The sequence below is a fragment of the Globicephala melas genome, chromosome 9 (assembly GCF_963455315.2).
Source record: "Globicephala melas chromosome 9, mGloMel1.2, whole genome shotgun sequence".
In the NCBI taxonomy this organism is placed as follows: domain Eukaryota; kingdom Metazoa; phylum Chordata; class Mammalia; order Artiodactyla; family Delphinidae; genus Globicephala; species Globicephala melas.
This window is the reverse complement of record NC_083322.1, coordinates 90807963-90826857: the sequence shown is the minus strand read 5'-3', so window position 1 is coordinate 90826857 and position 18895 is coordinate 90807963. Positions and strand designations below refer to the sequence as shown.

At 39.9% G+C, this 18895-nt stretch overlaps 1 protein-coding gene across 4 annotated transcripts in view; it reads right to left on the bottom strand.

The window, feature by feature from the left end:
* STARD3NL (STARD3 N-terminal like) overlaps nucleotides 1-7854 on the bottom strand; it is a 49991-nt gene extending 42137 nt beyond the window's left edge. For 3 of the 4 annotated variants that reach the window (XM_030871162.3, XM_030871163.3, XM_030871164.3), the window contains exon 1: nucleotides 7715-7854. The gene's annotated coding sequence lies outside the window, so the exon portion shown is untranslated. The remainder of the gene's footprint in view (nucleotides 1-7714) is intronic. The other variant, XM_060304838.2, reaches the window with a different exon arrangement.
* Nucleotides 7855-18895: the final 11041 nt, after the last annotated feature.

Here is an 18895-nt window from a genome sequence, read left to right as displayed (position 1 = left end):
GCCATGTTTTAGGCATTCAATTTGTTTGTTAAATTCATGAATTACAAATATCACTGTATAAAAGTATGGAGTCTAGGTGCTTGCTACCTAAAGTTAGACAAGTTTACACAGTTGTCTGGAGCTCTAATACATTATATTAAATAAGCCAAGGATATTTCATCTCCGATTACTAGCACTGACAATGTAATTAAAAAAGATGCTCCAACCTCCCCAAATTAATTTGGTCATCACTTTTTCCTACATATTCTGAATTCTATTTAGTGAAGTCCCTCTAACAACACACTATATTATAAACTGATACAAATATATGGAAAGAAAGGGAAGAGATCACTGTATGAGTGGGAACCTACCAGACTCCAGTGAATAAACTGAAACATATTAAGTATCTACTCTATGTAAAACACTATGCTAGATGCCATGGGGAAAAAGTGAGATGGGAAAGACTGTTCCCTATCCTCAAGTAAAATACAGTTTTATAAAGGAGGTAAAATGCTTATACAAATAATTAGAAATTAAAGCCTAAGATAGCTATAAGTCTAAAGGACCAAACTTTAAGTTCTTGTGGCTAGAAAAGGCTTGATGAAAAAGCTGGCCTAGAGCTTCCCTGGTGGCGCAGTGGTTGAGAGTCCGCCTGCCAATGCAGGGGACATGGGTTCGTGCCCCGGTCCGGGAGGATCCCACATGGCGCGGAGCGGCTGGGCCCGTGAGCCATGGCCGCTGAGCCTGCGCGTCCGGAGCCTGTGCTCCGCAACGGGAGAGGCCACAACAGTGAGAGGCCCGTGAACCGCAAAAAAAAAAAAAAAAAAAAAAAAGCTGGCCTAAGAGAAAATGTATGTCTTCAGAAGAAATGAAAAGGTGACATATAGCAAGGAAGAGGCAGACTAGAGGAAATTAAAAACAAAGGAGGACCAGGAACAAGTTCTGGAGACTGGGCCACAGTGGGGGAGGGGCCCACGTGAGGGAGTCTTAGGAGGTACTGGGGACTGAAGGACAGGACAGATCTGGAGGCCATGAAAAGTCAGCATAAGAAAAGGAGTTTGCTTTTCACACCAGAGCAGGGGCATGATGGCACACAGGCTCAAGGAAAATGCTGCAAAGGCCAGCAGAATTCCATCTGCTACTAAAGCAGGCAGACAGCCTGGTCCTACCTAGAGAGTGAAAACATACTCAACTGCTTACTGGCTGTTAAAAAAGTGAGGTATGGTTGTGGTTCATTTCTCCAGGATATAGCCACTGAATTCCAGAATTTATGTTTTCTCAGTGTCATATAAGATATGGGTTTTAACACCTGGACAAGCAGAGGTCATAAAAGAAACTGTTATGAGTGATGCTGCTGGAGGACATAAAAGTACAGAACTTGCAAACTGAGTCTGGGCAGCAGAGCATTAACATTTCAAAGTGTGACAGATGGCCAGCCTAAGTCTCGCACTCTTTTGGCTTATAAGAAAGCAAGACAACCATTTCTAGCTAGAAGCTCCACCCACCCATCCTTATTTTCAGAGCCTTCCAAGAAGCGAAACTTTCGCTCTCCACAGAGAATCTACCTCCTTGCCCCTCATCAAATGAATATACAATTCTCTATAATGTTATATTGCTGCAAAGTCTCCACAAAAAGAGACCACAAACTTTAATGGCCCAGGACCAAATCTTGTCCATATGTAGGTGATACTCTTTGCCTGTCTAGTGGCTTGCACGATGTTTTGTAAACACTGAATTGCCAATATTAAAAGATAAGAATTTTTTCACACAAATAAAATCCAGATTTCTAGCTTCTCTTGAAAAACAGGCAATTCTGGCAAGGTTCCCCAGTTGCCTCCAGCCACCTCACAGCCCTGCTTGATGCCACTGGCATTTGTTTTGTCCCCTGGTTTACATGGGTCTTTGGATTCCTAACAGTTTGCGCCCAGTCTGTTGGATACGCTGGGCCAGGGTTCACGAACAGCAGTGCCTGGTTTCACATCCAGTATGATTGTTGACTAGTTGTGTAATCTCGGACAAGTTACTTAACCACTCTATGCCTCAGCTTCTCCTTCCATAAAATGAGGACAATAATATGACCCACCTTAGAGGGCTGTTGAGAGGAATAAATTAGTTTATATAAAGCAGTTGTTCTCAAGGTGTCTGGGCTGTGGAGGGAAGGACTCTGCTCACTACCCCCTTCAGGACAGCTGGCTTGTCGAGAGACATTTTCGGTTGTCACAGCTAGGGGAGGGGCCCCTGGTACCCAGGGCATAGAGCCCAGGGATGCTGCTAAACTCCTTATGACACACAGGACAGCTCCCACCACAAAAAATTATCCAACCCAAAATGTCAACAGTGCTGAGGATGAGAAACCCTGACCCACAGCATTTAAAACAGCACCTGACACAGAGGAAGCCCTAAGGGTCAGGGGTTTTTTTTGTGGAACGCGCCTCTCACTGTCGTGGCCTCTCCCGTTGCGGAGCACAGGCTCCGGACGCGCAGGCTTAGCGGCCATGGCTCACAGGCCCAGCCACTCCGCGGCACGTGGGATCTTCCCGGACCGGGTCACGAACCCGCGTCCCCTGCATTGGCAGGCAGACTTCCAACCACTGCGCCACCAGGGAAGCCCTAAGTGTCAGTTTTTATTAATAATAACATAAGCAAGTCCTGGCTGGTGCTCCAACCTCAGCTGGAGAAGATTCTAATTTCTCAAGAGCTCCTTGTGTTCCCTTGGAAGAATTTAATATACCATACCTATAGGAAAATGAACTTGAAATTCTCTGGTTCTACATCATTAATTCAGCAAGTGATTGATTAATTAAGAGAATTATGAGAATACATTTTCCTGAAATAAAAAGCAAACAAGAACATGCTCTAGTGAGCAACAATGCACAGTGTCTGAAAAGTAAACTGTCCTAGAAAATATGGGACGTGGAAACCTGTAATTACCGCAACTTAGAAGGCACGAGACTGATTTCCTCCAAACTCCAAGTTTAATACAAAGGATGCCCACCAGTCCCAAGATATTTTTTGGAAAACTGTGATGAGAGGGGAAGTAGAAGAGAGAGGTTTTAAACTAAAGAGCCTGCCAAACCCAATACCAGCCAATGCTTGCCCAGGAAGATCCCACGGGCTTAAATAGCTCAGTCCGGGATCCTTGGTGAGAGGTCCTGCTTTGACCGTGAGTCACAACAAGAGGTGTCTCCCAGATCCAGGGCGACTCACCAGCAAAGCAAGTGTAACAATCCGGAAAAGGCCTAAGCTGTACTGATACAATCTTTTTCACTGTTGTGGCCTCTCCCGTTGCGGAGCACAGGCTCCGGACGCGCAGGCTCAGCGGCCATGGCTCACAGGCCCAGCCGCTCCGCGGCATGTGGGATCTTCCCGGACCGGGGCACGAACCCATGTCCCCTGCATCGGCAGGCGGACTCTCAACCACTGCACCACCAGGGAAGCCCTGATACACTCTTAATAGGCTACCAGGAATTCTGCAGCAAAACATCAGCACGAGTGCTGGCCCACACTGGCCCCGCCGCCGTGAACCAGGAGTACTCACCAGGCTCCCCTGCCTGGCACTACAGGAGCCCCTGGCTAGTCCTCTGGGCTTCAGTTTTCTCATCTTCAGTATTAAAAACTGGAATTACTGTTATTTTTTTCTAAAGCCATAAACACAGAGAACACTGATTTTTATTTGCAACAATGTGTCTTCAATATTTACAGCCCAAAGAGGTGAGTTCCTCTCAAGGGACCCTTTGGTAGCTGTAGCAGTCAGACCCTCAACTGAAAACAGGAAAGAGGTTCTACTGAATCAAAGCCAAGAAAAGCATAACAATGCTTCCCGCAAAGAGGAGGCAATAAAAGCTCTACAAATCTAAAAGGGCTAAACTATAAACTACAGGGCTCTATAATCTACAAAAAACTTTGCATGTCTAACATGAATTGTTAAGTCCCTTTTAAGCTCAAGTCAACATATATTTGAATACCCACATACAATATAGTGTATTACCAAAGACACCAAGATTGGTAAACTGTCACGAGAAAGACTACCAAAAATGTTGTGAAAGAGAAGGCTTCCATTAAAGAGGTACAGGAAGTATCTCATTGAGGAAGGAGCATAGATGGAAACAGAGGCACAGGTAGAACTTTGTCTGGGTTTGTCCATCTAGAAGGCATACCAGGCTGTAGGCAGAGCACAAGCAATGGCACTAAAGCTGGAAAGGCCAGGAGTCCAGTTTGGGGCACTGAGTTCATGGTGGAAGGACGCACTATAATTTGAGTCCAAATCATGACAGCCTGGACCTTCAGAAGGTGGAGGTCAGTTGCATGAACAATCTTAAAGGATAGAGATACTCAGTCAAAACAGCCCGTAGATGACTAAAGAGCAAAAGCTCTCTTTTGGCTAAATTTAAATATCTTCCAATGTTTAAGAAAGAAGGTGTTACTAATTCTAATAACATTATTCTGATTTGACTAATAGAAAAGACAATCTCCACTAAGTTATAGGAGAGTCAAAAAGCCACCAGAAAGTAAATTTAGCTATTTTTTAATTTACTATTTTTCATCAACCATATCCCCATCATAATTAATAAAATAAGCAAACCTTAGAAATAAAGAATGGGTATTTTTAAATTGTAGAAACAAAGTAACCCATTTTCCAGCCATATAATTTAGGAACTGATTTTTACTCATTTTTTAAAAATGGTAATACATTACACTAAGAAAGAGAAGTTGTATTCCTGAGCTGACCCAACAGCTTCCTCAATTATAGGAAGAAACTCTACTTGCCAGCAGAAACTCTGAGCCAGCAAACACTCGGCAATATTCCCATACTTGTAAGCAAATGGTTAAAGCTGGGAAAACAGTAAATTTAAAACTCCCTTACAAAGATTTGTGAAGTTAAAACTTAAATTTTAAAGTCATTTTGAAACCACTTTCTACTAAGAGAACCAAGATTCATCCAGAATATTTACACCTGCTCACTGCTGAAAAAGAGAAGTAAAATAAAACAAGGGGTTATTTTAGCCCAAGAAGCAGCACTGTTTCATCTTTTAAAAATTGCCTTGTATGAGGTTATGGACAGTAAATTCATGATGCTGAAAAATTATATTTTTGTGTATACAGAAACTCCTTGTGAAGGGACTTTCATGAAGTAAGTATAGCAGAAAAACAAACAAACAAGCAAACAAGAACACTAGGCTGAGAATCAGCAGGGCGAGAATCTGGTGCCAATTCTGCCTTGAAAAGCACCGAATATCAATGGGCCTCCACAGTCTCACCTTTAAACTAAGAGGATTGAATCACGATCCCTAAAATGCTATTTCATAAAATATTAATTTCAAATAACAGAGGTTTGTAGTTGTTATGTACTCGGGAAGCGGTGAGGTGGAGTAGCATGGAATGGGGCTTTGGGGGCAGGCTAACTGGTTTCAAACCTGGGCTCCCTCAGTACCACCTGGGTGGCCTGAGGCAGAAGCTTCCTCTTCCACCAAGAAGGGATAAGATTTACAGTAGAAGGTTAGAAGGATCAGAATGTATATAATGCACCTGGTACATCGTAGGCACTAAATAAAGGCAGACGTTAAGTCTCTGGTCAGTAATAAAAGTTTTAATGGAAAACAGTAATCCACTTGACAATGCAGTTTCCTAGAACTCTGTGTGGGGAAGTGCAGGGACTTAATGTCTGCACATCAACACTGGAGAGGACTCGTGCTTGGGAGCAGGAAGGATAAAAGCAGGGAGTGGAAGATAAGCAGAGGCTCAGAGTCCTGCCAGTAATAAGAATGAACAGGAAAGAAACAGCTTGGGACACAGCGCTTGAGGGAAGAAGACATTTTTCCATTAAGAAAGAGGACCATCGGTAAAAAATATATACATGTAATGATTTCATAACCAATATAAAGCAGAGAGCTGGTTAGCTTCTATGAATGTCACGTAAAAAAATGGAGAGCTTACTGCAAAAAAAAAAAAAAAAAAAAAAAAAGGAGAGCTTTGACTATATCTAAATCCTATTTCCTTTGTCTGGTTGCAATTCTTACCTGGGGTTCAGATGACCTCAGTCCTGCCTACCTCTTGAGCGTCATCTCCTCCCCGTGTCTCCCCATCTCCCTCTCCCCTAGGTTCACCTCACTCCAACCACACAGCCTTTCATCCATCCCTGGAACATGCCAAGCTCCTTTTTCCTTCAGCTCCTTTGCACTGTAATTTCTGCTTGGAAACTTCCAGTCATCTTCCCATGGCTGACTCATTCTAAACACTCAGGTCTCCTCCAAACTTCCTCAAGGAATCTCCTCTGATCACCCACATCTAAACTTCCGTCCACATCCCAGTCACTCTCCAGCCCCTTCCCCTGTAATATTTTTTTCTAGCATTTATCATTATCTAAAATTGTCATTTTTGTTTATATATTTATAGTATCTCCACCAAAATGGAAGGTCTTGAGGGCAGGATCCTTATCTAAACGTTTCAGCGTTCAATCCCCAACATCTAAAACAAAGCATGGCATAGATGAGGCACTCATCAGATAAATTTTCCAAAGACTAAAGTCAAACGATAATAACCATTCTTCTGTGAACCTTAGTAAGGAAAAGTCCCCTGAAGCGGCTTTAATTTCATTTCTTTAATGCAGTTTTATGCAATAATGCAGTCTTAAAAGGTCAATGTCTCAGACAGCAAGATTTAAAGAGAATAAATTCTTCACAGTACAAAATACTACATATGGATACATATATCCTATAGTACACATTTTCACTTTATGAGCATGAATTATGCCCCACCTTATTAGAACCCATCAATAAAGCAACGGTACCCTAAGTTGTTTTGTTTTGTAAGGGTGTATGGGTAGACTGTGTGTGTGTGTGTGTATATATTATATATATATATATATATATATATATATATATATATATACGAATTATCTTTCAGAACCCTTCTCAACAAAGAATTCTGAGAAACAAACAACTAATTCCAGTATTAGTATTGAGAGGTTCGACCTGTTACTTTGTTACCTTGCTAAACTTATCCAAACTATTACTGAGTCAAGTGATGAATTCAGTGATTCCATCTGTGAAATAGAAGACACATGACAGGGTGAACAATTGGCACATGAAGAGAGTGATAAGAAAAGTTCCACAATGTTAACTCATGTTTGAACTGAGAGAGAGAGAGAGAGAATCCCTTTCTAATCCTAAAACAAAAATAAGCATGCTATTGAGATTTCAAAATATGGCCAGATACCCACGAGTGGGCAAAGCATTGAACTGAAACCAGAGCCAGAACATTCGGGACTTGAGCTTTAATTTTTCAATTTTGTTTCGAACACAGCTTTTCTTGATGAATAAAAGAGGTCAGTAACCGACCTTGTCTGTATAATCCACGCATCACCCCAGTAACCATTCTTGGTCATTCTGTAGGGCCCAAGGGGCCAGCACCAGTCTGGACCCCACCGAGGGCTCCTCGGGGTCCGCAGGGTTAAGGAATGGAGACCTCGCTACCTGCATCCATCCCCTGAATCCCAGCCCAAACCCTGGATGAAAAGGGGCTCCGCAATCTGCAACTTCACTTTCGTATCCTTTATAAATACAGCCTGCCTAGCCCCTCCTCCTCCCCGGAGGACGGCGAGGGCTCAACAAACACAACCGGACGCTCGGCTCTGGCCTCCGTTCGCGGGTCTCCAGTGAGTCCCGGGCAAATCATCTGATCCCGGATGACTCAGTTTTCCAATCTGTCAAATAGGGTGACGAGAAACCCAGCCTACCTCATCGGGTGGTTCCGGGCCGGCCGCCCTAGGCTGGCCCGGCGACAGCGGCTCTGTGGCTGCGCCCGCTGCACTCTTCGCGGGCGGAGGGGCGGAGCTCGGCGGGGCTGGACCGGGAATCGAGCCCTGCAGACGTCGCGCAGCCCACCGCCCGCGGACAGCTGCCCCCGGCTCCTCGAGTACCCGGCCCGTGACGTCAGCACGCTGACGTCGACGCACAGAGGCTGCATCTCGCCGGAGGGACCAAAGACAAGGCTGAGGGCCTGAGTGCCCCCCGTAGCAGAGCAGCGATTGGTGAGTGACTCTGTCAATAATCTACTGCCCAGTAAGCGTCGCGGGAAGGCGGGAGAGGGCGGGCCGGCCTGCCCTGAGGAGAGAGTGGGAATCTGGAACTCCGGCTGGTTGGGTTTGCAGTAAACCCGTACCACACCGTTTTGTGACACGTCGCTTCTCCCTCCTCAACCATTCTTCCGCCTTCCTCCAGTCGCTCGGTGGGGATTTAGGCTCCAGCTCTGGAAAATAATCATGGGACTGGATTTCAGGGCCTCCGGGCTCTCCAGGAATGAAAAAGTAGGACATTTCAGTTTCTCTGTTCAAGAGTCACCTCAGCTTTGACTTCTCCTCAGACCCCTCCAGACTTAGGACACACCCTTTCTCTGCGCTCTATCGCTTAACTAACACCTCAGTCTTAATATAGTAGTCACATTCAATTATATTTGTATCGATTTTCGCATGAAATTGGCATCCTTTAATCATTGTTTGACTTCACATTATATTTTAATGAACCTTTTTTTCCAATAGATGCTACAGTTACATCGTTCAAATACAGGAGGCAATAGGAGCTTACAGAGTGAACGTTCTCCTTCCGCCTCCAGGTCCTCAGGCACTCGGTTCGCCTGTTGAAGTTAGTGCCTGAGTCCGGGTTGCTGATATTAATTCATGTTAAGTTACACATAACCATAAATGTGAACATCACACATTAGGCTAATCCTTTTCAGGCAGGAATTACAAACCAGTCCCTATATGGTGACTCCTAGTTCCTCTGCATCTAAATATGTGTAGATGTAATTTTTTTCCCCAATCAACATTATATCCTCGAGATCTTTCCATATCTCTATATAACTTTATCTCATTCTTTTAAAATACTACGTAGTAGTTCTCAGAACCAATAGATTTAATTTATGATTCCCTTACCCTCTATCCATAGTTTGTTTCTTTTTTGGTTTTCTGTTAGAAGCGTTGCTACCTTCAACGTGTGTTTGTGCCTTTTTGCACATATATCCAAGTGTTCTCTAGGTAGAGATACTAACGTGGGTGCGCTGGATAGAGTATGCACATTTTCAATCTCAGTAGTAGATTTCCCTCTATTTACTCCTCAAAGTAGCTGTTACAACTAACATTACTACCATAAATAAATGAGCACCCCTTCCCTGCACCCTCGCCAAAACTGATGAAATATAGTTTTTAAAATTTTCTGAATGGATGTGCGAAAAGTTGTTAAGAGATAACATATGTACAAAAGTGCAATAATCCCGAGCAGGTATCTTGGTAACAAAGTAAACGAACATATGTTACCACCTCCTAGACCAAGATGTTAAATGTTTACCAGCAATATAGAAGCTCTCCTTGTGCTCCATCTTAGTCATTGCAACCCATACAGAAATGGTCACTGTTCTGAATTTTATCACCAAAATTAGTTTTGCCTGCTTTCCAATGGTTATAAATGGCCACACATAGTATGTACTCTTGTGTGGCTCTTTTCACTCAATAATATGTTTGTAAGATTGATCCATAGTAAAGAATATATTAGTAGTTTATTCATTTTCATACTTGTATATATCCCCATATTTCTTTATCTATTCTAATATTGCTTAACATTGGGTTGTTTAAAGTTTGGGGTGACTACAAATGATGCTGCTGCTATGAATATTCTTATACCTGTCTGTTGATGTGCATAGTTACACATTTGATTTTGATATATACCTAGGAGTAGTATTACTGTGCCACAGGATGTACATATATTCAGTATTAGTAGACACTGCCAAATAGCTTTTTGGTTTTGTCAATTTACATTCCACTAGCAGTGAATGAAAATTCCAGTAGCTCCACATCTTTGCCAGCACTCGATATTCTCATTTTTGTGTTCATCTTTTTTTGTTGTTTGTTTTTTTGCTTTCAACTTTATTGAGACAAACAATATACAAAAAGTTGCAAAGATTTAATGGATACATTTTAATGAGTTTGGACACATGCATAGACCTGTGATACCATTACCACAAACGAGGTAATAAACATATCCATTGACAAAACTCTAATTCACAAAGATACATGTACCCCTATGTTCATAGCAGCACTATTTACAATAGCCAAGACATGGAAATGACCTAAATGTCCATTGACAGATGAATGGATAAAGAAGATGTGGTATATATCTATAATGGAATGCTACTCAGCCATGAAAAAGAACGAAATGATGCCATTTGCAGCAACATGGATGGACCTAGAGATTATCATACTAAGTGAAGTAAGTCAGAAAGAGAAAGACAAATAGCATATGATATCACTTATGTGTAGTACCTAAAATATGACACAAATGAACTTATCTATGAAACAGAAACAGACTCACAGACATAGAGAACAGACTTGTGGTTGCCAAGGTGGAGGGGAGAGGGGGAGGGGTGGATTAGGAGTTTGGGATTAGCAGATGCAAACTATTATATACAGAATGGATAAAAAATAAAGTCCTACTATATAGCATAGGGAACTATATTCAATATCCTGTAATAAACCGTAATGGGAAAGAATATTAAAAAAAATTTATATATGTGTGTATTTAAATACACACACACACACACACACATATATATATATGTATAACTGAATCACTTTGCTGTACACCAGAAACTAACACAACATTGTAAATCAACTATACTTCAGTAAAATAAAATTTTAAAAGAAGTGTCCATCACCACTAAAATATTTCTTGTGTCCCCTTGCTTTTTTCTTTGTGGTAAGAACACATAGCAAGAGATCTACTGTCCTAAGTTTTTAAGTAAACAACAACCTATGTTAACCATGGGCTCTGTGTTGTACAGCAAATCTCTAGAGCTTATTAGTCTTGTATATAACTGTAACTTTATAACCATTGAAAAATTCCCCATCTTTTCCTCTCCCATCTTCTGACAACCACCATTCTGTTGTCTGCATCTATGAGTTTGTACTAAATACTTGATTTAAGTGGAATCATGCAGTATCTGTTATTCTGTGACTGACTTATTTCCAGGCCTAATGTTTTCTATGATGATGTTGCATCACCAGCTCCTCCCTCTGAACTTCGTGTGAGCCACGGGCTAGGCTGGACTTTGGTGTCTGCCTTTCAGATGGTTGGTGCCATAAGAGGGCCACGTGTGTGCAGGTAAGAGGTGCTGCTACAACTGCAGATCTCCCTCTCCCCACCCCCAAGTACAGCTCAACTCAGCCCTCACCTCACACTCCCCCAGGCCAGGCGCCTGAGCCCAAAAACTTCTCTGCCCACTCCAGGTTTGGGCTTTGGGACACCACAGCTACTAAAGCAGCCCATGAGAGGTTTTAGCCCTGAATTTTGTATTCCAGAAATCTTTAGGAATTATCTAGAAAATACAGATGCTGTAAAGAGAAAGTGGTGATTGAACCGAATGAAGCAATGTCAGAGTAAGAAGATGTCTCTGGTTGTGCAACTGATCTATATCACATGCCTTTTAAGCAATTAGAACTCGATGGTGCAATTATTTGTCACCCAATTGAATCTGAAAGGCAAGAAATACATGAAGTAGCACTTTAGCTTTTGCTTCAGTCAAAGCAGTTGTTACTTAGATAAAAGGGCATTTAAAATGAAAAATTAATTTTGATAATAATGTAGAGGTATACATAATATTTACTTCTAGGTCCATCCATGATGTCCCAAACGGTAGGATTTCCTTCTTTTTTAAGGCTGAATTACATTCTGTTGTATGTATATACCACATTTTCTTTATCCATTCATCTGTTGATGGAAATTTAGGTTGTTTCCAAATCTTGACTGTTGTGAATCATGCTGCAATAAGCATGGTAATGTAGATATCTGTTTAAAATCCTGATTTCACTTCTTTTGGGTATATATCCAGGAGTGGAATTACTGGATCAGATGGTAAAAGTAATAGAGAATATGAACAGACTAATAACAAGTAAGGAAATTGAATTAGTAGTAAAAAAAACCTCTCAACAAAGAAAAACCCAGGATCAGATGGCTTCCCTGGTGAATTCTACCAAACATTTAAAGAAATTTAACACCAGTCTTTCTCAAACTTCTCCAAAAAATTGAAGAGGAGGCAACATTTCCAAATCCATTTTATAAGGCCTATATTACCCTGATACCAAAACCAGAAAAAGACATTACAAGAAAATTACAGCTCCATATCTCTGATGAATGTAAATGCAAAAATTTGTAACAAAAATTCTAGCAAACAGAATTCAACACTACATTAAGAGTATTATATGCCATGATCAAATGGAATTTATTTAAGGGATACCAGGATGGTTCAACATATACAAATCAACCAGTGTGATATACCACATTAACAAATGAAGGATGAAAATCATATGATCATCTCAATAGATGCAGAAAAAACATTTGATAATATTCAACATCCCTTCATGATAAAAACTCTCAGCATATTAGGTATAGACAGAATGTACCTCAACATAATAAAGACAAAATATTAGAAGCCCACAACTAACATCATATTCAATGGTGAGAAATTGAAAGCTTTTCCTCTAAGATCAGGAACAAGGCAAGGGTATCCACTCTCACCACTTATATTCAACGTATAACATAGGCAGTCCTAGACAGAGCAACTAGTCAAGAAAAAGAAAAGGCATCCAAATTGAAAAAGAAGAAGTAAAATTGTCCCTATGTGCAGATGACCTGATCTTATATATAGAAAACCCTAAAGATTATACACACACACACACACACATACACACACACACACACACACACACACACACACACACACCTGTTAGACATAATAAACAAATCCAGGAAAGTTTCAGGATACAGAATCAATATACAAAATTTAGTTGCATTTGCATACACTAACAGTGAACTACCAAAAAAAGAAATAGGACGATAATCTCATTTACAATAGCATCAAAATCAATAAAATATTTAAGAATAAGTCTAACAAAGGATGTGAAACTACAATACACTGATGAAAGATATTAAAGAAAACACAAATAAAAGGAAAGACATCTGTGTTCATGGACTGGAAGACTTAATATTATTAAAATGTTCAGACTACCCAAAAGAATCTATATATTCAATGCTATTCCCATTAAAATTCCACTGGCTTTTGTTTTTTACAGAAATAGAAAACAATTCTAAAATTCATATGGAACGCTGAAAGACCCAGAATACCCAAAGTGACCTTGAGAAAGAACAAATCTGGGGACATCACACTTCCTGATTTCAAAATATATTACAAAGCTGCCATAGTTAAAGCAGTGTGATACTGGGATAAAGACAGACATACACACCAATAGAACAGAATAGAGATCCCAGAAATAAACCCATACACATATAGGTAACTGATCTTCAACAAGGGCACCAAGAATACACGGTGGGGAAAAGATAGTCTCTTCAGCAAATGGTGTTTGGAAAACTGAATATTCACATGTAAAAGGATGAAAACAAACCCCTATCTTACCACATACACAAAAATCAATTCAAAATGAATTAAAGATTTAAACAAAAGATCTGAAACTATAAAACTCCTAGAAGAATATGGGAAAAGCTTCATGAGAGTAGGCTTGGCAATGATTTCATGGATACGACACCAAAAACACAGGCGACAAAAGTAAAAATAGACAAGTGGAACTATGTCAAACCAACAAGGTTCTGCACAGTAAAGGAAAAAATCAAGAGTGAAAAGGCAACCCAAAAGTAGAAGAAAATATTTGCAAACCATATATTTAATAAGGCATTACTTTCCAAAACTTATAAGGAACTCCTACAACTCTTTAGCAAAACCCCCCAAATAACCCAATTTAATGGGCAAAGGATTTGAATAGACATTTCTCCAAAGAAGACATACAAATGGCCAACAGGTATATGAAAAGGTGCTTAATGTCACTAATCATCAGGGAAATGCAAATCAACCAACATGAGATATTACCTCACATCAGTTAGGAAGGATATTAACCAAAAAACACATGTTGGCAAGGATGTGGAGAAATTGAAACCCTTGTACACTGTTGGTTGGAATCTAAAATGGTGCGGCCACTATGGAAAACAGCACGGAGGACCTTTGGTAATGTTATACATTCTGATGCATCTGTAGGCTATCACCTTATGGATTTAATTTGCATTTTTTGGATGACAAAAAGAGTTTAGCACCTTTTCATGTGTCTATATATCATTTGGATATTGTGAAATGCCTTTTCAAATCTTCTGCCCATTTTTAAATTAGGTTATCTGTCTTTTTCTTACTGATTTCTAAGAGGTTTTCTATATTCTAGATATGATTCTTTGGCAGATAATTGTATTGCGGATATTTTTCTTACTCTGTGGCTTTTTCATTGCAAAATGAATCTTTGACTTATTAGAATCTTCTGCAAGTTAGTACTTTCCCTAGTTTCCAGACAATGCAAGGACTGTAGAACACTTTAATTTCATTTACCCAATTCCTGATTTTTGTGCAATTGTTGTCACTTATTTTCATTCTGTTTAATCATTTTAAAACCCAACAAAATATTATTTATTTTAAACAGACAATATTAGTTTAGATTTATCCTTATATTAATGCCTTACTTCGCTTTTCATTGCTTTTTGCATTTCTGGGATTAAATTTGAAATCATTTCATTCTTTATTAAGTTTTAGAGCATATCTCCTGGTGACAAAAATCACTACCAGGCTATCTAAGATGAGATACCTAAGCTATCTTTCTTGGCTGCTTTGGATACCCTCAGATGCTACTGTTTCCTTTTCAAAGTTAATCCAGCACTATGGTTATTCATGATGGGAAGTTGGTCTGATACCATATACTCAATTATAGCTCAAAATGGGTTGAGCATGTTGACAGGTGTGAATAATATGATTTTAGTGAACCTCAGGCTAGAATAGCACTGTGCACCATAAGAAAATTATTTTTGAATGTCAGTGGTGAAAATGGCAGAGTATGCACGTTCAATGGCTTATCCCTCCACAGAAATTTTGAAAACTTAAGCAGAAACAGTCAGAATCAATTTTGCCAGAAGTCAGGAAAACAGGCAAAAGTTTCAAACAACCAAGCAAGTGCTGAATCAAGACAAGGCAACTTTATAATGGTAGACGGGTTTTGGGTGTTTTTACTTGCCCTTGACCAGCCCCCTCCCAGGTACTGCAGTGGTCTTAAAAATATGAAAATATTTACTTAAAGAGACAAACTGTAATTTGGATTTTTAAGGATATAAGTGATATAAACCTGTAAGACGATAAGTGGAATATGGAGGACAAGCGTTATAGGAAGAGAAATGACAGCAGTAATGTGTAAGTAACCTTGAGGGTAGCCATGATTGAATGGTACATGAAACTATAGGTCTCTGAATTATCTAAATTGAAAAGTCACTTAAGGTTTTGAGAGGGCCTATGGTTGAGAATATGATGAAAGGAGGGATTAACGCATTTTTTCCTAAAATTCTTCTTATATTTCCTTTATCACTAGTTTGCAGCTAAAATAATCTTAGGAGTTTGTCCAAAAGGGACAATCCTTTTAGTAATTTAATAATTAGACACATTGTTACCAAACCAAACTTGGGTCTCTTTGCCCAAAGTGCAGCAAAGCCAATCCACTAACACCAGGTTGTGGTGAAGGAAAGTACAGCTTTTATTGCAGGGTGCCAAGAAAGGAAAATGGGTAGCTTGTGCTAAAAAGATTGGAACTCCCCAGTGGCTTTCAGGAAAGGGTTTGTTTTTTTTGTTTGTTTTTTTTGCGGTACGCGGGCCTCTCACCATTGTGGCCTCTCCTGTCGCGGAGCACAGGCTCCAGACGCGCAGGCCCAGCGGCCATGGCTCACGGGCCCAGCCGCTCCGCGGCACATGGGATCCTCCTGGACCGGGGCATGAACCCATGTCCCCTGCATCGGCAGGTGGACTCTCAACCACTGCGCCACCAGGGAAGCCCAGGAAAGGGTTTTTAAAGACAGTGGGAGGGAGGGGGTCATAGGATGTGTGATCAACTCGTGCACTATTCTCTGAGTGGTTGATGGTGAGGTAACAGAGTGAAGTTTTGGAAATCTGAATTATCAAACTCTGATTCCAACTGGTTGGAATCAGTCTACATGTTGGTGGTCAGCAGGCAGTTAACTTCTTCTGCCTGGTGGAGGTTTAGTATCTGTAAAATAACTCGAGGATATGGCTCAGGATATTATCTGTGGCCCTTGAGGAGGAACTAAAAGTCCTTGACTTTGTTTTATGGGTAAATTATTATTTTGTCTTGCTTGACTGTTTTGGTTTGTTTGTTTGTTTCAGCATTTTCTCACTTCTTTGATTATATTTACTCTTTGGAACTTGGGAAAGCCTAGGAGGCTAAAGTTTTTCTACAAACAAGAGGTGGGGGGCATGTGGGGTTCTGTCCCCAGGAAGGCTCAGCAAAGTCCTGCTTGGTTTCAAAATCACTGATGCACACTGCAACTTAGTTCCCACTAAGTAATACTACTATATAAATAAAAATGTGAAAAACCTGGGATAGATGATTTCAACTTAAAAAAGGAAAAGCACACCAATCCTGGAGAAGAATGAAATAGTAGATACCTGTTAGGAAGGGCAGTATCTATACCACGTAAAGTGACATGGGTTCTGGGCAACTTGGGACATTTGGGTCTGATCCAAGATAGACTTTAAATATTAATTTACTTTAAAACAGAATGTAAATTCATATTGAATTTATTGAAAAGACAACTTCAGCTGCAGGAATTTAAGTATTAGAAGTCTAAAAGACTAAGTAAAACCCAACTTATGAGACCAGAGCTAATGTTAGAACTTCATAGAAGTTTGCCAACCCAAAACATCAGTGAATTTGTTCATTCTCATCCTGTTCTCGCCTAATTTGAGGGATCTGGTTGCATTTTGGTGAAGCCGTTTAGCTCACCATGGTCTCTCATGTAACACAGGACCACAACCCCAATGAGCATCCTCTTCTGCTCCCGAGTGAGTCAAGACAGCCAGGAAGGAGGCTTTCTTCTGCCACTGTGACTCACAGCACATGAGACTGAGTTGGTGCCCTGGAGCAGGGAACCACTGTACCCCCCCCTTACATGTGGACCTGATGTTAGCCAAGGCTGGTCAAACCACCAAATCCACATGTCAAATTAGGCCTTCGTCTTGCAAAGTTACTAAGAAGTCATACAGAGGTTATTGGCTATTCTTCCCAGCTATGTTTGTAAAGTTTTCACACAATGCTTATGTTGGCAAGAATCAGCTTCTATAAGATTCTAGTGGTAGCATGTGAGGAAGGGCCAAAATAACGGCAGAATATTGAGGAAAACAGTGTTTGCTATTATTATTAATTATTTTCAAAGAAAGTTTTCCACATTGCTTTTTTGACTTTTCGGGGTTTTCTTCGTCTTTTTGTAAGCCTCTGTAATCTGATCTTCTTTCTATGTTAAAAAAGGAATTCAAGTAAAAACATTGTTAGTAATTCTTAACTTTTGGGAGCACCATGCTGATATAAAATTTCTCCATAAATTACGCTATCCATAAAAGTGCTTTTTTAAAAAAGAAAAGGAATACAAGCAGACAGCACTATAATGCTCAGTATTTGGTCTTAGTGAACTCATTCACTATTGCCAGGAACTGATAGAGTTAGTGAGGTATTTTTTTCTGTTTAAAAAATTAGTTTGTTTAAAAATTTATAGCAGTGATTTTGACCCTGCTGAAGTTGAAGCTAAAGGGATGGGGAATGGGGAAGAAAGAGACATGGAATGGGAGGCAGGTAGGAAAGGTGTTAACTGTAATGTAATTTTGTAAGATGGCTCCATGATCTCTGGGCCTGGGAGTTTTGTATTATTTTAACTGTGTTTTTTTTTTTAAAAACAAAAAACATCTAAGACAATATTTACCATCTTAACCATTTTTAAGTGTACCATTCAGTAGTATTAATTATATTCACATTATTGTGCAACTGATATCTAGAGCTTTTTTATCTTGCAAAACTGTACCTCTGTACCCACTGAGCAACAGCTCCCCATCTCCCCCTCGCCCCAACCCATGGCAACCACGATTCTACTTTGCTTCTGTATATATGACTACTTTAGATAAGTCATATAAGTGGAATCATATACTATTTGCCTTTTTGTGACTGACTTATTTCTTATTTCACTTAGCATGATGCCCTAAAGTTTCTTCCATGTTGTAGCATATGACAGGATTTCCTTCTTTTTTAAGGATGAATAATATTCCATTGTACGGATATACTACATTTTCTTTATCCATTCATTTTTCCATGGACATTTAGGTTGCTTCCACCTCTTGGCTATTGTGCATAATACTACAATAAATATGGTTATGCAAAATGTCTTCCATCCTGCTTTCAATTCTTTTGGATGAATATCCAAAAGTGAGATTGCTGGATCATATGGTAATTCTATTTTTTTTTTTTTGAGAAACCTGTATACCGTTTTCCATAGTGATACATCATTTTACATTCTCACCAACAGTGCACAGGCTTCAAATTTTTCTGTATCCTCACCAACACTTGCCATTTTCTGAGTATATGTCTGTGTGTGTGTGTGTGTGTGTGTGTGTGTGTGTGTGTGTGTGAGATATCTCATTGCAGTTCTCTAATGATTAGTGATGATAAACCATCTTTTCATATGCTTGGTGGCTGTTTGGATATCTTCTTTGGAGAAATGTCTATTCAAGTCCTTTGCACATTTTAAAATTTGTTGTTGAGTTGTATTCTTTATATATTTTGGATATTAACCCTTTGTCATATATATGATTTGCAAATATTTTCTTTTGTTTTGTAGGTTGCTTTTTCACTTAGTTGATTATCTTCTTTAATGTGCAGAAGTTTTTAAGTTTGTCTTTTTTTCCCTTTTTTGCCTGTGTGTTGGTGTAATATCCCAGAAATCAATGCCAAATCCATTGTCATGATGCTATTCCCCTATGTTTTCTTTTACAGTTT